Source organism: Nansenia antarctica (genome assembly GCF_963989245.1).
Source record: "Nansenia antarctica genome assembly, chromosome: 4".
Classification (NCBI taxonomy): Eukaryota; Metazoa; Chordata; class Actinopteri; order Argentiniformes; family Microstomatidae; genus Nansenia; species Nansenia antarctica.
The window spans coordinates 26565577-26585095 of NC_137689.1; positions in this window are offsets into that span (position 1 = coordinate 26565577).

Consider the following 19519-nt stretch of genomic DNA (forward strand, 5'->3'; position numbering starts at 1 on the left):
CGTGTGCCAGCACAAAATGCACAGTGTCTCACCACTGCTCAGCCAGCCCTGAATAATGACACAGTCCTCCTTTGTAAAAAGACGAGAACCAGAGACAGTGTTTACCATTTGGAGTACAGTGGGTGGAGGACAAGCTCAAAATAAAGAAAGAACATTTCCACTTGATTCAATTGAAGAATGTACTTCTGTAAGTAGGTCTCAAAAGACTTCATACAACACTGTTCTATAGTAGGCATGCAGGCAAGGCAGGGCAGTGTTTTGCAGATGAGTTGGTACGGAAATAAAATAAGCCTGCAGCAAAGTGTTAGAGCACTGCATCTGAACCATTAGCTCAGGCAGATCCGCCTCCATTACGCGTCTCAGGAACACAAGGAGCTTCATAGCACAGGGGCTTCACTTAACCTCTTTGAGAAAACTGTGGCAATGTGTGTGTAACTCATCAGTTACATATGCTGGGCAGCTCCTCCAAGCTGTGGGGAAGGAAGTGTATGGCAAATGCTAGACACAGACACACGCACACACACACACACACACACACACACACACACACACACACACACACACACACACACACACAGACATGTGCAATGTGGGAGGCTCTCTTTGGCATTGTTTCCTCCCATTGTGTTTAAATGGCACACTCAGAAGCACACGTTGGCTTTCATGCATTCAGCCACATATGGTGCTGATTAGTGCTGAAAACTCTGATTACATCCCTGTGACAAACTTGATTCAGTCATTTAAGGACATGTGGTAAAATTTGTGACACATTTAAGTGTTGAAAAACCCCACTCAATATAACAAACAACAGTTTTAGGATCACTAAATACAAAAATAATGTGTGAATTGGATTCACTGTATCGTCTGCCGTCCTGCTTCGTAAGCTACTAGTTAGTGAGTTAGTGATAAATGGCTTGTAAACAAACGTACGTTTTAGGACGTGTTCAAAAGCAAGGACTGTGTGATTGTCTAATTATGTGTAGTTATGTTGTTTTTAGCATGTTGATGTTGAAAAAGAAGTCCTACAAAAGCCTTATTATTCTTCCTAATTTGTACAAAATATAACCAGATATGTTTAAAAGTCAAAAGTGAAGTAAAAACGTTTCCAAGGCACCCAAGGTTTCTACAGGCGTGTATTGAATTGTTTGTGCAAGATTAAAAGTTAAATGATAAAACCAACCGTCACCTTCACCACAAATTGGCAGTTATGGAATCCTCCATGTGTAATGGAGTTCAGGTTCAGGTGCACATGGAAAAAGACCACAGATGTTGAACTACTCTGTCAGGAATACAGTGTAGCAGGACAACTCTTACAACTCTTGCAACTTCCCCCAGGTCATATTCCAAATGAGTGATTTTTCTGTTGGCTTTTATCACTGATCTCAGAGCTGCTTAGTCAGTCTCCAGGGAGGACTCTTTGGTGACATGACTGATCTCAGCTCTTTTCTTTTAGAAGTGCAATGCCTTACAAATGGGAGGGTCAGTGGCTGCCTCCTAGGGATTTAGAGCCAGTATGCCATACTGGAGGGCTGTCTTTGTGATTACAGCCAGTCATGCACATCTACTTTAGTGTGACTCTACATTATATAATGTAGACATTGGGCCTCATTACACTGCAAGCTTACATTTCATTATGGCTTCATTAGTGCTTATCTTGCATCTTGATATTTGCCTTCGCCTTTGCAATGTGCAGTTCCCATACCAGGCAGTGATACAAGCTGTCAGGATGCTCTTGGTTGTGCCTCTGAAGAAGGCCTCTAGTGTCTTAGGCCCTAAGGCCCAATCCCGATTCCCTTTTCTACCCCTATGGCTCGTTTTCGAGTGCCACTCGATTTAGAGCCAAGGCCTCGGAACAGAGCCACAAGCCGTAGTGGTTGAAACCTTTCCCTATGAAATGGGACAACCCTTCAAGATCCTGATACGTCATCAGTAGTATCATAGGAAAGCATTGACGCTCGCGATTCATTCACAATTTAGGTTTTACGCTATCAATTGATCAAACAAGTCATCAAATAAAAAAGAACAATTCTTCATTATCAGACCATGACAGAATAACGGCGCTCTAACCTGTATGAAACCTGTGCTCCTATCCTGCCAGTCTGCACTGATATAAGACAACAGTGCAACAACTTTGCGGCTGAACTTTAGTTAAATTTACGGCGTCATATGCCATCAAAGGGAAACATGGAAAAATGCATGACTCACAGGGAGCGGAGATTTTTTTTTATGGCGTTCCGAAATCCGATGTGACAGGAACGCTGGAGAAACAACCGCTGTCTACTGCATTAGTCAACTACATGTCTTTGATGAGTCTCCCGCTCACTGCTCTCCATCAAAAATGGCACATCCATCAATAATATTACATAACAACAACTGATTGCGGGTTGTTTTGGTTTAATAAGTGCCGCTATACAGCTATATCATCATATACCATCAAGGGGGGGAAATGTTACATGGAACTAGGTCAAAACGCGCGACTACCATCAGTACACACAACCTTGGGGGCCTCCTGTGCTGATGGTCAGAGGGGCGGAGGTCTTAGAGCCCATTTTCACCACTTGTTTTCAGTCCGACAGGAAGTCCAAGATCCAGTTGCATAGGCTGGGATTGATGTCTAGGTCCCTGAGCTTGCTGTCTAGTCTGTAGGGGACTATGGTGTTGAATGCTGAACTGTAGTCTACAAACAGCATCCTCACATAGGAGTTTCTCTTATCAAGGTGGGTGAGCGCTGAGTGTAGCGCAGTGGCAATGTTGTCATCTGTCGATCTGTTTCCCCGGTAGGCAAATTAGTGAGGGTCTAGGAAGGGTGGCAGCTCCCTGCAGATCAGGATCTTGATGATCTTCTCAAAGCATTTGCATACTATGGAGATGAGAGCAACAAGGCGCCAGGCATGTTACCATATCCTTTTTCGGTACTGGGATGATGGCAGATGACTTGAAGCAGGAGGGCAGTATGCCCGTGGAGAGGGAGAGGTTGAATATGATGGTATATGATATCATATCGACACTGAATTATTGGCCAAGGGTGCAAATTGGCTTCAAATCTCAGATTGAGCTTGTGCAACTACTTGCGCCTGTTTTAAATTCACCTTGTATCACCACTCTACCCTATCTAGAGATTTTTACGATCTAGGGGATTGTAATATCAGTATTTGATCTGTTTTGGCCAAGATGTGTCAAAAACTTGACTAGTTAAATGTTGGCATTAACTTCAACTGGTTAAGTTTAGGGTTAGGGCTGTCATAAAAAGTAGTGTCCCCAATATTATTTGTACCAGTGTTCAGGTAATAATTGGGTGACAGTCTAGAAAAAATCTCCAAGCTAAATCTCCACATATAACCGCTACAATAACCGCTACACAGCTTACTAACGTGTATAACCTACATTTACAATCAATGTTTACAATCACAAGGATCAATCATGAGGAGTTGCAGTGTTGGATATCCTAGCTAGCTAACATAAACAGCATTCCTCTCTGGTTGAGTCAGGCTAAATTAGCTGAATAGCTCAGCTGCTCTCTCTTTCTGCTCAAAACCGTTAAACTTTTTGTCTTTCTGTCTTTGAGTTAACTATTAACCACACTGTGCACTAGCAGCGTTATGCTTTCAGTGCTAGATTAAATCTCTGATCCTTTGATTGCGCAACGCAACTGTCAGAAAAACATGCCGGCATTGATAAAAGGAACTCTTCCGAGGCATGCGGTTCTGATGGATTGGACAATTTGGAATCGGGTCTCAACTGGAACCGATTCTTAATTTCCATCCCTAAGCAGTATGCATGGAGATTTTGGGAACGGACGTGGCAGTTAGGGCATAATATAACCTTAGTGTCACTGAGTACATATAGCATAAATTGAAAGCGCACGCCAGTCACTCACAGTCTGCAGAGGTTTGAAACAGGCACTAGTGATCGCTTCATGAACCAAGGAAAGCTCCCACGAGGGGACACAATGTCTGGTGACCGGACAAAGACTATGTGCTCACTTCATGAAACAACAGATAACGGGGTACCCCGGCAGTTGCCATACTACACCCCCTGTGGCCTAAATGGCTGCCAGGTAGAGTGGAGAAGGCTTTGCCCTTATCAACACGTTCTGGAAAAAGTATGCAACCAGGCTGAAATTCTCACACCGCACCGTGAATATCCTCCATTTAAGGTCATAAAGACCTCTGTTGGAAGGGCTCTAGCACTCTGAAGGGCTCTATCACTCTGAATCGCGGCATCCACGTTCAGGAGAAAGGCCTTCCCAGTTTAAGTTGGACGAAACCAAAAGTCCATCAGCTCAGGTTGAATAATCAGCTTTGCACTCGGTAGAGTAGGTCTCTGCATAACTGGAGACACCAAGGGGGCACATAGTAACTGGGCTATCTGTGACCTCCAGGGTCTCCAGGCTCTCCAGGAGCAGGAACAAACCGTCCGCTCTCACTCTGTCGAGTGTGGGGGAGATGAGGCCCACTGAAGGGGAAGGCATAGAGTTGTACAGGTGGCCATGGGTGGGCCAGTGCATCCGTGCCTCACAGAGTGTGGTGATCTGTCATCGCAAAGACTAACAGACATTGCACGTTTTAATCTGGCGAGGCCAACGGATCTACGTTTGCTACACCATAGCTGTCTCCAAAGCTGTTGGACGACTTGCGGTTGTCGTCACCAACCACCCTCCTGGTGGGAGATCTCCTTGCGACAGTAAGTCCACTCCTGTGTTCAGTCTGCCTTGGTACATGAATGGCTCCATATCAACAATCTCGATAACACACAGACAGGTGTTGGAGAGAGTGCGTTCCTCCTTGGCAGTTTGACGTACGACACCGTGGATGTATTGTCCATCCTGACATGGGAGGGGAGAAAGTAGCTTGAGGGCTAGTAACACACTGTGTAGAGCTTGAGGACACCCCAGCAACTCCATCATAAAGTTTGCAGACGACACCACCGTGGTGGGCTGCATCTCGGGGGGGGACGAGGCGGCGTACAGGGATGAGGTGGAGCAGCTGGGCAAGCTTTGCAAGGTTAACAACCTGCTGCTGAACCAGTTAAAGACCCAGGAAATCATCGTGGACTTCAGGAGGAAATAATCTGAGGTCCAGCCCCTGCTAGTCGATGGAGGGAGCGTGGAGAGAGTCTCAACTCTCCGATTCCTGGGGGTGCACATACAGTACAGGAGGACCTGTCCTGGAGGACCAACACAGCAGCCATCATCAAGAAGGCACAACAGCGGCTCTACTTCCTGAGAGTCCTCAGGAAATACCACCTCAGACAGGAGCTGCTTGTGACCTTCTACCGCTGCACAGTGGAGAGCATCCTCACCTACTGCATTTGCGTGTGGTTCTCCAGCTGCACAGCCGCAGAGAGGAAAGCGCTACAGAGAGTCGTGAGATCGGCCCAGAAGATCATCGGCGCCCCCCTCCCCTCTCTGGAAGAGCTGTACAACACACGCTGCCTCAGGAAGGCCTCCAAGATCTCCAGGGACCCATCCCACCCTCGGAACGAACACTTTATTCGGCTGCGCTCAGGCAGGCGGTTCAGGACCATGTTCGCACGGACAAATAGACTGAAGCTCAGCTTCTACCCTAGGGCCATTCAGGCCCTGAACACAGCAAAGACCTAGGTTCTAGGCCCTGGACAATCTAGACAATTTGATGGCAGCTACTAGATTGTAAACACAAGTGCAATATTGAAATACAACTGTGAACATTTCAAACCTGCTAACTGCGACACTTTAATGAATGTGCAACAATACTATGTGCAATATGACAACCCTTGTGTAAATAAGGTTCAGATATAGGAAAAGTTAGGATATTTATAGCATAGCATAGAGTACAGCACAGTGTTTTATTGTATAGTATAGTAGTATAGTATAGTAGATAGTGTACATAGCCTTTATTTATGTAAACCAGCTCTTTTCCCTTTTTTATTTTACCCTTGCACCTCTTGTTTTTAGTCTTTTTTCCAAGCACCAGGGGAGCCCCCTCCTCCTAAATTTCGTTGTATGGTACCTGTACTGTATTAATGACAATAAAGACCATTCATTCATTCATTCATTTTTGTGGGTCGTGTGGAACAGACCGGACCACATGTCCATCTTACTGACCTGTTGTGTAACCCCCCCACCTGTGAAGTGACCCTTTGTCCGAGGACTCTCCCTATGGGGAGCCAGAAGGCGGGAGGGAGGGTGGGTCTCTCCACCACTCCAGTGCTGCCAGACACTATGTGGAGACGAGCAAACGTTGTTGCCTGAGATGGAACCAGTATACCTTCGAGGTTAGCTCGAGGTTACCTTGAGGTTAGTCTTAAAAGGGATAACTGTCACTGACCCCTAACAAGGGCAAGCAGGCTATTCCACAGAAGTGACGATAGATAAGAGAAAGCCTTGCCTCCGGCTGTTTTGTTTTGGATGCATGTGAAAAGCAATCCCTCATCTTTCAATCTGAAGGTGCAAGTGTGTTGGTAGGAGTTGATCAGATTAGCTAAATAATAAGGCGTGAGACTGTTATGGGCTTTAAGTGTATGTGCTCTGTTTTACTTGTCGCAATGCAATGATGATAGAACAGGGGTGATGTGATCACATTTACTGCTTCTTTTGAGAACTGAATTTTGGACTAGTTGCTGACTTCCCATGGCATTGGAGCCAGATAGTAGTGCATCGCAGTAGTTGAGTCCAAATGTTAATGTTATAAACATGGGGATCCATTTTTTGGCCTCTTGTAGTGAAAGCTTATATTTGCAATATTGCAGAGTTGGAAATCTGCTATTCTGCTGTTCTTAGCGAGAGCTTGCAAATAATATAATTTGCTTATAATACAATTCAATGCTGCTTTACAGAAGTACGGTGTCCATAAACTACATTTCCCAGCCAGAGCCGGCCGCTGGCATAAGCAGTCTATGCGGTTGCTTACGGTCACAACTGCTAGAGGTTAAACTAAACTGCTAAACTACTTTTGCGATGTACGTTGATGAGACATGGGAAAGCGAATTGAGATGGGAAAGTTTTGCTATGAGGCAGTGGCAATGCCCAAGGAATATGGCGGCACTTTGACACCAAACACAGAGCCAAGTATGCTAACCTTAGCCACCAACAAAAGCAACAAAAAGTCCAAGAAGTGAAAGGCAGCCTTGCATTCTCAATGGATTAGGATGGTGTGTGAATGGTGTCTCAGGTTGAGGAGAGATGTACTTTGTGTGTACAGGGCCAGACAGCATCACTCACACAGTCCACATCATGTCTGAGTAACCTCAACCAGAACCTGTATAGTTATGAACTGAAACAACCCTTGTTTTTATTTTTTACTTTATTACGTATACTACTTTATGTACTCTGTATATGAACTGTGTGTGTGTGTGTGTGTGTGTGTGTGTGTGTGTGTGTGTGTGTGTGTGTGAGTGTGTGTGTGTGTGTGTGTGTGTGTGTGTGTGTGTGTGTGTGTGTGTGTGTGTGTCTGTTCATGCAGCCAAATATTTACTATAATCAAAGCCATCCCTCATTAGTAATGAGGGTTTCTTAATCTCATAAAAGATTTATGTTATAATAACCCACATACAGTAGATTTGTGTCTACGTATGTGCACATATATCGATGCACAAGCATTTGTTTTTGTTACTGAACTCATGTTTTAAATAAATGGTACACAATGTACAATAGTTGTACACTTGAATGTCTGCTTGCCATTATTGTTCCTAGACTTCTGCTTTCAGAGTTAATTATTAATGATGTTATTACTAAAACCAATAATAATCGAATGCAGAGGCAATTATGTGATATGATAAAGAGTAGATACATTTATATAGTCTTACAGTTACAACCGGCCCTTTGAGGGCAACCATAATGCTGATGTGGCCCCCATTCCCCCTAGCTCCTCTCCCCCCCCTGAGCAGGCGTCTCCAACAGCCAGGGGAGGTGCTGGTTCAGTGACATGGGCACATGCATTCCAGGGAGATCTAGCCCCAAGCCGCGACCAGGCGCAGAGCTCTCATTGATTTAGGGCGCTGGGCTGGCCCACTGCACATTCCGTGCCCTCTCCTGCCTTGGACATCCCCCAGGCCTGTTTTAGGAGGGGTTCCAACCTTGGCCCCCACCGGAGCCCGAGGGCCGGGCAAGGGGCCGCCACTCCGCCAGTCTAGTTTAATTTCCTTTCCTTGGTCTGATATATAGAAATCCAATACATCCATCCAATACATATTTTAATCTGTTCAATTCATATATCAATCTGTATAGCCCAATTTCCTATATTTGCCACTTTGAGAACTGCTCAATGTAACAAACCGCAAATGCTTAAATAAAACAACAGACAAAGATCAAGAGGATTAGCTGGAGTTTCTGAAACTGAAACTAGTCAACCAAGCCTGCTAATTAGTCAGCCTAGTCACTAAGATTGAGAGGAGGGCTGTGTTAACACTAGAACAGCCATGGGTGGGGTCATTTGACCAAGTGAGTAAAAAATGTTTTAAATCTTTGCACTCGATCAAATTTCAAGACCCTCCTTTCATGACTTGTCCTAGATATGTGCATTCTACCACTCAGTATCCTCAAAATCACATCAGGATAAGCTAGTATAAAGATATTTTTGCAGTTTTTCTGTGTAGGAGGCAGGCTAATTTACAAGCTGCCAACTAGTGGTCGTTGTGTGTAAATAGCAGCTTACCATTGTAACGTTTTTGTTTTGTTGTTGTAACATTTGACCCCCTCTTATAGTAGGTAAAAAAGGCACGGTTGTTCTAGCGTTAAGCATGCATTAGATGAGAGTAGCAGTAAGCAATGGACTTGTACTGAGAATGGTAACAGGAGAGCCTGTCTGCCAGTGACGCTCACAGGGAGTGTGTGAGCGATTGGCCAAGGAACACAGGGAGAGAGACAGACAGGCAAAGACAGGGACAGAGGCAGGAATGGTAAGAACAAGTTACTGAGAGAACCTGTGAAATAGAGAAAGAGAAACCGCGAGTCTGAGAGGAAGAATGGCACACATGTTGTGATGTGTTGTTCCTGTTCATCACACTGTCTCTGCTGGAGATGGAGGGAGGACAGCAGGAGTCACAGCCCCTGGAGACATCATCATTGTGGGGCTCTTCCCTATCCACAAGGGGGTGGAGAAATACACCGATTACTCTGACCCCCATGTACCACACTGTGTCCAGATACAGCACAGGAGGTTTGATTGATTGATTGATTGAAAACTTTATTAGAAGATTTGCAGAAGTAGGTACATGAAAGTACATATTACATACAAGGTCAACTAACAGGATAAAAACCCAAGAAAGCCACTGGCTTATTTCAATTGGGGTCCTTGATTCTCAATTCATCGTTACATGTAAGACAGACAAAAAAACTAGTACTATCTACAAGATAATACAGACAAATAACTATTACTATCTACAAGATAAACATACATCCATCATGGGAAGAACAATACAACAAAACATAAGGTATGTACAGCGGGTAGGACAGGTGGGGACATACACCACAGGTGGGGGTGGGGGACAAAACACAAAGTATGTACAGTGGGTAGTTCGGGTCTTTTAATCTGATTTTTGATTTAGAGGGTCCAGTTCCGGATTGCAGCCTCCTGTAAATGTTTTTTGAGAGTGGTTTTGAAGGTGGGCAGTGTTTTGCACTCCTTTAAGATTATAGGAAGGGCGTTCCACATTTTTACTGCATAGTTTGCAAACGAGTTTAACCCCTTGTTTGTGGTGCTTGTTTGAGGTCCCTCTCTTTCTCCACATCCTCTTGCTCTGAGACTAACTATTGTGATATTTTCGAAAATATGGTTATCTGCCCCTGTGTATGTGTGTGTGTGTGTATATATGCATGTGTACATACAGTATGTGTGATCCATTGTGCACACACATGTATGTGTGAGTGTGTGTAGGTGTGTGCGATAGAAGTAAAGAGAGAGATGATTTGTGACTTGATGTGCTCTGACAGGTTCATGCTTTTGTTTGTCTGCTGTAACAGATTCTTCACAGGTGGTTTCACCCTGGCCCTGGCTATGATCCAGGCTGTAGAGGCGGCCAATAGATCTCCTGTCCTAGACCAGCTTGGGATCAGGCTGGGCGACCACATCCACGACACCTGTTCTGATGTCACCACTGCAATCATTTGTACTTTGAACTCTGCAGACTTCACCCAGAAGCCAATGGGCTGTGGGGGCGAGGCAAACACCTCCACCTCTAACCAAACTATAATGGCTGTCATTGGGGCAGCGTTTTCTGAGGTTTCCATCGGCGTTGTCAGGCAACCGAACCTGGAGCTGATTCCACAGGTAATCAATGAAGTGATGAATACCATTCATAACAGTGGAGGGAACAGGAAATTCCCCTGTGTACAGACTATCATCACTACCGTTGCTGTAACAAAACAATACAAATGTAGAAGCTAATATAACCACCTTGACTAAGCCTTTAAAAGATTCAGAATTAAGTATTAAGATTTTTTTCCAGCATTCGGGGTGATTCTGGGGTACATTGCCCTCCTGGTGTTTTGTCTTTGCCTTCAAGGGGCGAAAACTTCCAGGGAAATACAATGAGGCCAAGTTCATGACCTTTGGAATGCTCCTCTACCTCATCTCCTGGGTGATCTTTGTACCTGTTACGAGACGTTATAGCCTGTGGTGCATGCTCTAACATCAAACAGTGTATCATGTTTAGACCGTTTTGACGGGCTGTGTGGGTTGTTTGTGGGTCTGTCTTCTCTCCCTCTCTCTCCATGTTTCGACCATCCTCCTTATCTCATCCTGAAGAACTTTATTATTCACTTTTATCATTATTCAACATTTTGATCTGATGGATGAGTAATAATTAGGGTTTCTTAATCTCATAAATTCATGGGATTTATGTTATAATAACACAGAGAAATCGTCCCTTTGAGGCCCTTTGAGGACAACCATAACGCTGATGTGGACCGGGATGACATTTAGTTTGACACCCCTGCACTATAGGGTCAATAATAATAATATCAGTATTTTTTGTGTTTTTTGGGGAAAACTAGATATCCTTCTAAATTGAGCAACGCTTCTGTGAAATCCAACCTCAGATATTTTGGGGCCAATGACCAATAATTCAGTTTTATCAGAGTTAAGGAGAAGGAAGTTATTTGCCATCCATAATTTAATGTCAGTCACACAGGACTCCAGGACAGAACGCAGCATGCCAGGTTTCATTGGAAAGGTAACGTTGCGTATCATCTGCTTAGCCATGAAAATTGACACATGATTAAATTAAATTACCTAGGAATAGCAGATACTGTACTGAGAAAAAACAAGTGTTCCCAAAACAGAGCCATGTGGAACATCATGATTGACAACATAACCTTCTGATGAATCACCACCTATGTATACAAAGCAGAATCTGTTAGTGAGATATGATTTAAAGACAGAGCAGACCCATGGATTCCCATTCCAAGTTTCTCCAGTCCCTGTTATAACATTTGGTGACAAACTATGTCAAACGCAGCACTCAAATGAAGGAGGACATGGATAGAGACTAAGTTTGTGTCAGAGACAAGTAGTAGGTAATTTAGCCATCTATCCTGGACCTATTCCACTCCAGGACCACAGCAGGAAAGATCATAGCCGATCCTTCCCACCCCGGTCACCACCTCTTTCCATCCGGAAAAAGGTTCCAGTCTATCAATACCAAAACCTTGCACCACATGAGCAGTTTCTTCACCATGGCAGTGGGCCTCACAACCCCCCCTGCTTCTCATTGACTCTGAGACTTCCACCCCCCCCCCCCCCCCCCCCCCGCTCTGCCACATACACACACACACACACACACACACACACACACACACACACACATGGACACGCACACACATACAACTGACAGCGTCATTTACAGTATATTAATTTTTACATTACTTTAATTTACAGCCTATATAATTATTTATATTGCATCTTTTGCCATTGTTTTTTTAAACCATTTTTGCTTATATATTGTTGTTTTGCATACATATTTGTATGTTTATTTTTGTTTTCTATGCACCAACCTCACCAAGTCAATTTCCTGAATGTGCAAATATACGTGGCAATATCAATACTTTGATTAATGCAGTCTCTGTGCCAACTCAATTGGAGGTTCTCATGGATATTATTAAAGTTAAATAAATCAGTGAGATGTTGAGCAACCACTTTCTCCAATATCTTAGACAAAAATGATAGGTTGGAAATAGGCCTGTTTTTTCTTTTTAATATCTGGGTCAAGACTGGGGCTTTAAAGCAGGGGCTTAATTACAGCCCTTTTCCGTGGGTTGGGAACACAGCCAGCAGTGAGAGATCCATGTATGATGGATAGGATCGAGTCAGCAAGGAGTGGAAGATGCTCCTTGAAAGGTTTTGTATGTACTGTTTGCAGGTAGATGGTTTAGCACAAGAAACCAATTTAGATAATGTGTCAAGAGAAACAGGTCAACTTTGAGGCTCATAGTCCTATGCAATCATTGTGTTGGGGGTAATTGAATTAATGATTTGAAATCATTCCTAAAATGAGGGAGTATTTTACTATTATTAGAGGAGTGACTTTTAGGTTGTTTGGCAACAATATCAAAGAGGAATCAAAGAGGAATTTTGGATTATGTTTATTATGTTTATTTTCATCAGAAGGTTTAGAAAGGTATGATGACCTTGCTGAGTTAAGGGCATGCTTATATTGAGCCAGACTATTTTTCCAGGCAAGATGGAAGACCTTGAGTTGTTTCTCAATGCCTGCTGACCATTTTTCTTGACTATACCAGGGTGCAAGCTTCTTCTGGCGGATTTTGTTTAATTTTCACTTGAGGGGCAACCGTATCTAGTAAGTAATGTAGTTTCAGTGATGGAATGGCCAGAGAATATCGATTCAAAAATAATAAGAACATGATCTGATAGTACAGGGTCATGAGAGCAAACATTTACATTCAAAATATAAATTCCATGAGTTAAAACAAGGTGTAGGGTAGGATTTTTAACGTGCTTGGGTCCAGACACATGTGGAAGAAAGCCAACAGAGTCTATAACTGGGAGGAAAGCCTGACAGAGTGATTCTGCATCATTATTGATGGGTTATGGTTAGGGCTAATGTCAATGTTCAAGTCACCATTAATTACAGCTTTATCTGTAACAATAGCAAGATAACAGCTTTATCTGTAACAATAGATACAAAATCAAGGTGGTCTGTAGATAATTACTAGTGTAAAAGGCTGATGTGATATATCAGAGGGCTGTGCTTGGGGTGGATGCAGTACATGGAGAGCCTGGATGGAACATTTAGCCTGGAATGGTGGATTCAGCAACCCCTCCTCCTTTTCCAGAGTTAGAATGGCTGGGGGGTGTAGCCACATTAAGATACACTCATCAGGCTTAAGCCATGTTTCTGTGAGACTTATCGCATCAAGACCATGTTCTGTAATTATTTAATTGACAAGAGTAGCCTTACATGACCTTATATTTAAAAGACCGGAATTCATGTGCATATTGCTGATGGGAGCCTTAGAAGTATCAGAGGCAGTAGGCTGGCAGGTTTTTAAAACTGACCATGACATTATGAGAACAATAATAAACTCTGCCTCTGACAGACTTGCTGTTGCGACAGTAGGGAGTAGAAATCAATGTGAAAAACTACAGTTGTACTGCCATGATTAAGAGGGCTGCCTCAAGCTACTATTTAAACAGCAATTTTCTGACACTGTATAAAACAATGGGCAGAATGTGAAACACATTCAACACATTTTTAATTCAGCATATTTCCATTGCAGCTATTCACATGAAATGTAGACCAGACATTGGTGTTAACTAAACTACACGGCTAGTCCACTTCATCATGGACACAACAGCGCAAAATTCCAAGCGGAGGTGTGTCAGAGTGAGATGTGTCAGAGTGAGATGTGTCAGAGTGACTGGAGAAGCCTCAAGGACAGGATCAAGGAGTCCTTGCACTCACCAAGAGCCTAACCCACTGTTCTTGTAGTGTACACGTATGCCTTAAATAAACACTTTTCTGAATATACAATAAATTCACAAATAATAATGATTGAATATCCCAAAAAATATTTGATCAGATATTTATTTAGATTAAATGAGACCAGGGGCCCATTCCACTAAGGTCGATTATCTTCTAAGCCTCGATAAAGTTCTAAGCCTCGATAATGTTAGCTTGCGTTCGGTTCCATCAATGTGGCTCAAATAATTCGCTGCTTGGTTGAGCTCCTTCTGAGTCAGATATAATTACCCTGGTCGCGACACTGGCTAAAGTAAGACACGCGTCAAAAAAGGCTCACAGGCGGAAACTACATCCCGAACGACAGTTCCTCTTTTAGGAAATATTAGTTCCCACTTCACACGAGATAGATAGATAGATTGGTTGACTGTGTGATGGATAGATAATTTGATATTTTGAAAGTGTGATCGATCGATAGATAGTTTGATTGTGTGATAGATAACTTGATATTTTGAAAGTGTGATAGTGTAAAAAAAAAAAAAAAAAAAGGTAAATCCCTCAACTTGCATTGCTGTCATCACAGCGGTCTGGCTGGTGCAGTGGTTAAGGCAGCCAGCTCGAGTTCCAAAGGTTGCGTGTTCGAGTCTTGACTAAGTGATTTTTTCTTTTTTTCTCTTTACATTTAACCGAAGATTTCATGCAAAGGCTTCAAACACCATTGTAATCGTGTCAGTTCTTGTAAATTAGCCTGCACCATAATTTTATAGCCTACATACTTTTTTAGATGAGATTTTAGATTAGATTCAGACAACGAAATGCAGTAAAAAGTGTGTCCGAAGAGGGATTCGAACCACCGTCTAAAAATTACGAATAAATCCTATGGCAGCGGTCGATACCACTAGGCCATTGTGGCGATATGACAGTTTGTAGCCTGCTGTTGATATCACCACAGTAGTAATATTCATTTATTAAAATATGAACATATAACAATAACTGGGGCTAGTATGACCTACGCATTTAATCGGTCAGCAATTTCTTGCCAAACCATTTCCCTCGCCTTGTTAATTGCGGCAGTATTGCACTATTTTACATCTTATTTTTCCGTCTTCATAAAGATCAATAATTCTTGCTTGCTGCGCAAATGTAGGACCCCTGCAGAGTGGAGTAACTTCATTTCGACAGTTTGACTCTTCTGGGCTCTTTATGTCTGCGTGCACGCGCCCATATCGAAGATTTGTAAGCCTGTCTTCTGTGAACACTGATGACACAAGGCTGATCCTCGTTCGAGGAATCACCTGAGGCTTGAATTCCAATCCCGAGTTGCCTGATCGCCTGATTTCTTTCAATCGCCGATATACTGATCCACCTTTAGTGGAACGGCCCCAGGGTCTGGTGAAAAAGTCTCCAAGTAGGCTATGTCAAGTATGGCGGTTTTTACAGATTATGAAAGTGCAGATTGTAAGGTTTCAAATCATGTGTCATACATTGTGCCATACATCTGAAAATAGTTGAAGAAGATATGCTTATTTGAATGTTGGTGCACCTCAAACCAAATACCGGAGAAACTCACTGAATCAAAACAGAGATGTTTGCTACCATCACATTGGTAGCTAGCTAGCAGCTAAGAAGGAACATTTCTATGAACATCTAACTGCATGTTTAGCACATCACAACCTTCTGATAGAGCATCAACATGCTAAAAACACATAACTACACATAATTAGATGGTCATACAAACCTTGCTTTTGAACATGAAACAAGCTAAAGTTTGTTTACAAGCCATGTATCACTTACCCAGTAGCATGAAGCAGGACAGGACACAATACAGTCAATCCAATTCACAAATTAGTGATCCTAAAACTACTGTTTGTTATATTGAGTGGGCTCTTCAACACTTAACCTTACGTAATATGAAAAAATTAAATAAATAAAACATGTTTTATAAAGGGAAGCTTTTTGGTCATTTGGGCGACTTGAAAATTGCCAACATGCAGACCTTTTCATCAGACTGTTTCACAAATAGTGTTTACGGCTAAAATATTTATTTTCTAAAACAATAGCTTGCGCCTACTGGTTATAAGGATATACTGTAAATATTTAGCTAAAGATGTTGTCAATAGTAATGTTTGTCATGTCAGATTTTGTCCAGTGATTGCTTTGTTTTAGAGTCATTGTTTGGGTTAGCCGTTGTACAGAGCTGCCAGCCCTGAGGATGTCAACGTTCTTTTATTCAATCGGCTGCTTTGTCTTCGATGGAAACGCGTTCGGTCAGTTTGCTGTGGAGCGAACTGAGCCTCTCGACTGCACCGTGCTGCAGATGTGGCCATGAGAGACTGTCCTCCTGCTCCTCTCCCAGACATGAGAGCGCTGAGGAGACACCTGCAGCAACATCACAGTCAGGACCTGCCAGAGCCAATAGGAGACCTCCGGCCGAGAACAGTCCTGCTATGTTACGCTGTCGGAAAGTCATTGTGTCCTCTCCACCGCCTACATACAAATACACACACACACACACACACACACACACTATGACATTGTTAATTTTGGATGAGTCATACTCAGTTTGCATAGCTGAACGGATGCTGGAGCTCTCCTCTACTGGGCTTCATCTAAACTTTAGACCCTTTGTATGAAAGAAGAAGGCTCTGCCTTTTGGGCTAACGTGTGTGTATGTGTGTGTGTGTGTGTGTGTGTGTGTGTGTGTGTATGTGTGGCGCGCAGGGGAGGGGGGTCAGCAATTACAGATCATTTGTTCCTGGTTCTTTGTTGCCAGGTTCAATCAGTCCCTGTGGCAGGTTGTTGAACCTGACTCCTACTTCCATGTCAGAAATCCAGCCCTCTAAAAACCAGGAGCCTCGACGCTTGCCAAGACCAAATCCTGAACATGACCAAGCCGCCACAACCAGCTTCACTGTGAAACCACTGCACCTTGGAGACGTGTAACACAAGCCAACATGTTCACTTTGAGTGCATTTCACTTCCACAGGGCCTGTTAGCTCACGTAAAATAGAAGACCCAGGGAATAGGTTTTCTGGTGAAAGTCAGTGGAATGGTTCATTTTATTCCGATTCTGATTCTGATTCAGATTCAATTTAATTGGCATTGGCAGAGTACAAGTACAAAGACTACGAAACACATTCAGCATCTAGCCAGTGCAATAGGGCTTAGGGCAAAAACCATAAAAAGTGTAGACAGACATATGATATGTGTGATATGTACATTAAGATATATGCAGTATGATATGTACAGAGCAAGGGCAAATGTTATCAATACTCAGTACAGTGTGCAAAAACAGCAGTGGGCAAAAACTGAGTAGAAGTCCTGAGTGGTACGGGTGTGTGTGTGTGTGTGTGTGTGTGTGTGTGTGTGTGTGTGTGGGGGGGGGGGGGGGGGGGGGGGGGGGGGGGGGTATGCATTGTTCAGCCTGTTCATAGCAAGATCAAAATATCACCTTTTTTTTATTTTATTTTTTACAGATGTGGACAATGAAAGCACTAGCAATTAACTGTGAATTTAACTTTTTGTCCATATATCTAGCTTATTCATTTGAATGTGAAATGATTCGCTGACTGGTCCAAAGTATAAGTCCAGTTGCAATAAGTTGTTGCAGTTCTGCTTGCACGTTGGCTCCGATGTGAAACCTCATGACATATTGCTGAGGCCATTAAAAGTCAGTGGAGCAGCATCGGTATGGAGCCACCATCTGGAATATCAGCATCCGCAAGGCCAATGAACACAGATTGGCTTTCAGAGTGGAGACTCTTGATTTGCTTTGATTGCCAAGCCCAAACTAATAACTTTGTGTAATATAAGCAGAGAGAAACCAGAGGATATTCAAAAACGTCTGCTGTTGCTGTTACACTCAGCACAACACTTGGGGCGCTTTCTAATCTTTGGACTTCTGGCCTGGGGAATCTGAAGACCTTTGTGCCCATAACCAGAAAAACAACATTGAAAAAAGAAAACTTGGAGACTCGATCTGAACCTCACAAGCAACTTTATTTTGTTTGATTTTATGAGTGTTTTTCTAATAGCTTGTGGATAGCGTTGTGTATTTTATCTCGGGCTACAATTCTTCCTGTGCTCTTACACAATGAGATGGTATTCCAGCTTGGGGAGGAGTGTGCGCATTCAAATGGTCCTTGCAGAGTGGACAGAAAGCCAATGGCCCTCTCCGGCATACAAAGACATCATTATGGAGGGAGTGGAGCACGGCCACCCAGTACTAAGAACCTCTGTGTTTCTGTACTGCAACACACATTGTGGAGGAAGTTGTTTTTGAATCCGCTGAGAAACAAAAAAACAACATCTTCCAAGTTTTTTTTCTCAGACTCCTCAGAACAATTCCAACAAACTCAACACTTACCGTGTCAAGCACAACAAAGCGTTATACTGTACGCCCCGAAACCCTCTTAGTCTGACTAGAATTCGAACATGGGAAGGGAATTTAAGGTCATACAAACATGCTTTGTTTTTCATATGTCGACCAGTTGAGTAGAGTAGTTCATAGATAATATAGATAATATAACATAATATATAATTTACAGTATGACGGCCCATAAACAGGAGCTGACATTGATTCTGATGGTGGGAACACTGAGAGATCAATGGTCATTTGGAGAAATAAGGATAAACACTCACTTGGAAAGGAAGGCATGAATGATTTATTTTGCACTCTCTAAAAAGTGAGGCATGTTTATTAAGAATGGGCATTTTACTGATAAAATCGAATGCAATTCTCCCTCTAAGAAGTCAATCTAGAAGGGTGGCAAGATAAATAAAGACCTTAAGCAGATACTGTCTAGCATAAGTGACACATTCATAAATGATTAAAAAGGCCATGTCTAGTGCAGAGTCTCTAAACAAAGCCTTACTGCATGAATGTGGTTCAGATGTACTGTAAGTGAATATTTTAAATACAAATACTATGATTTCTTCACTCATTTTAAAAGAATGATTTCAACAGCATATCTAACCTCCCTCCTACTGGTTTCACCAAGCTGCAGTTGTTCAGACTATGAGGTAAAGTATCATATAATATATAATATGCACATAATATACACATTTTCATGTCCTCTCCTGTCTCTGTTTTCAGAAGCCAATTCCATACATCACACATACACATCAGTAGCTTCGTGTAACAATTCTTGTTTTTCTAATCTTTTGCGGAGGAACCCTGCTTAAAGACAAGCCTTGAATAATACATGAACAACTGTATTAACTGTGTCTGACATTTAAGCCAATCCAATAAATAATGCTGAGGGATACAAACCATACACAAAGAAAGTAGTCAAAATGGTAGTTAAGTTTCAACAATGCAAATGTCCTCATTACCTGCAAGGCCCTTGGTCTACACATTATGCTACTTTTTATTGGACACATTTATTTCTCTGATCGTTTGTCAAACTAGTTCATTATTTCTTAATCTCTTGCTTTCCCTTCTTGTTACTTTCAGACATGTACTCTCCTAATTTGTTGGAGAGACAAATTAATTGTCTTTAAAGGTTGAAATGGCACTGTTGTGTAATCAGTGCTCTTTAAAGAAACGCGTTGTAAGTATTTAAGCAATCAGCAATCAGGGAAATGTTGCCTCACTTTCATAAAATGCATAATGCCACTTATA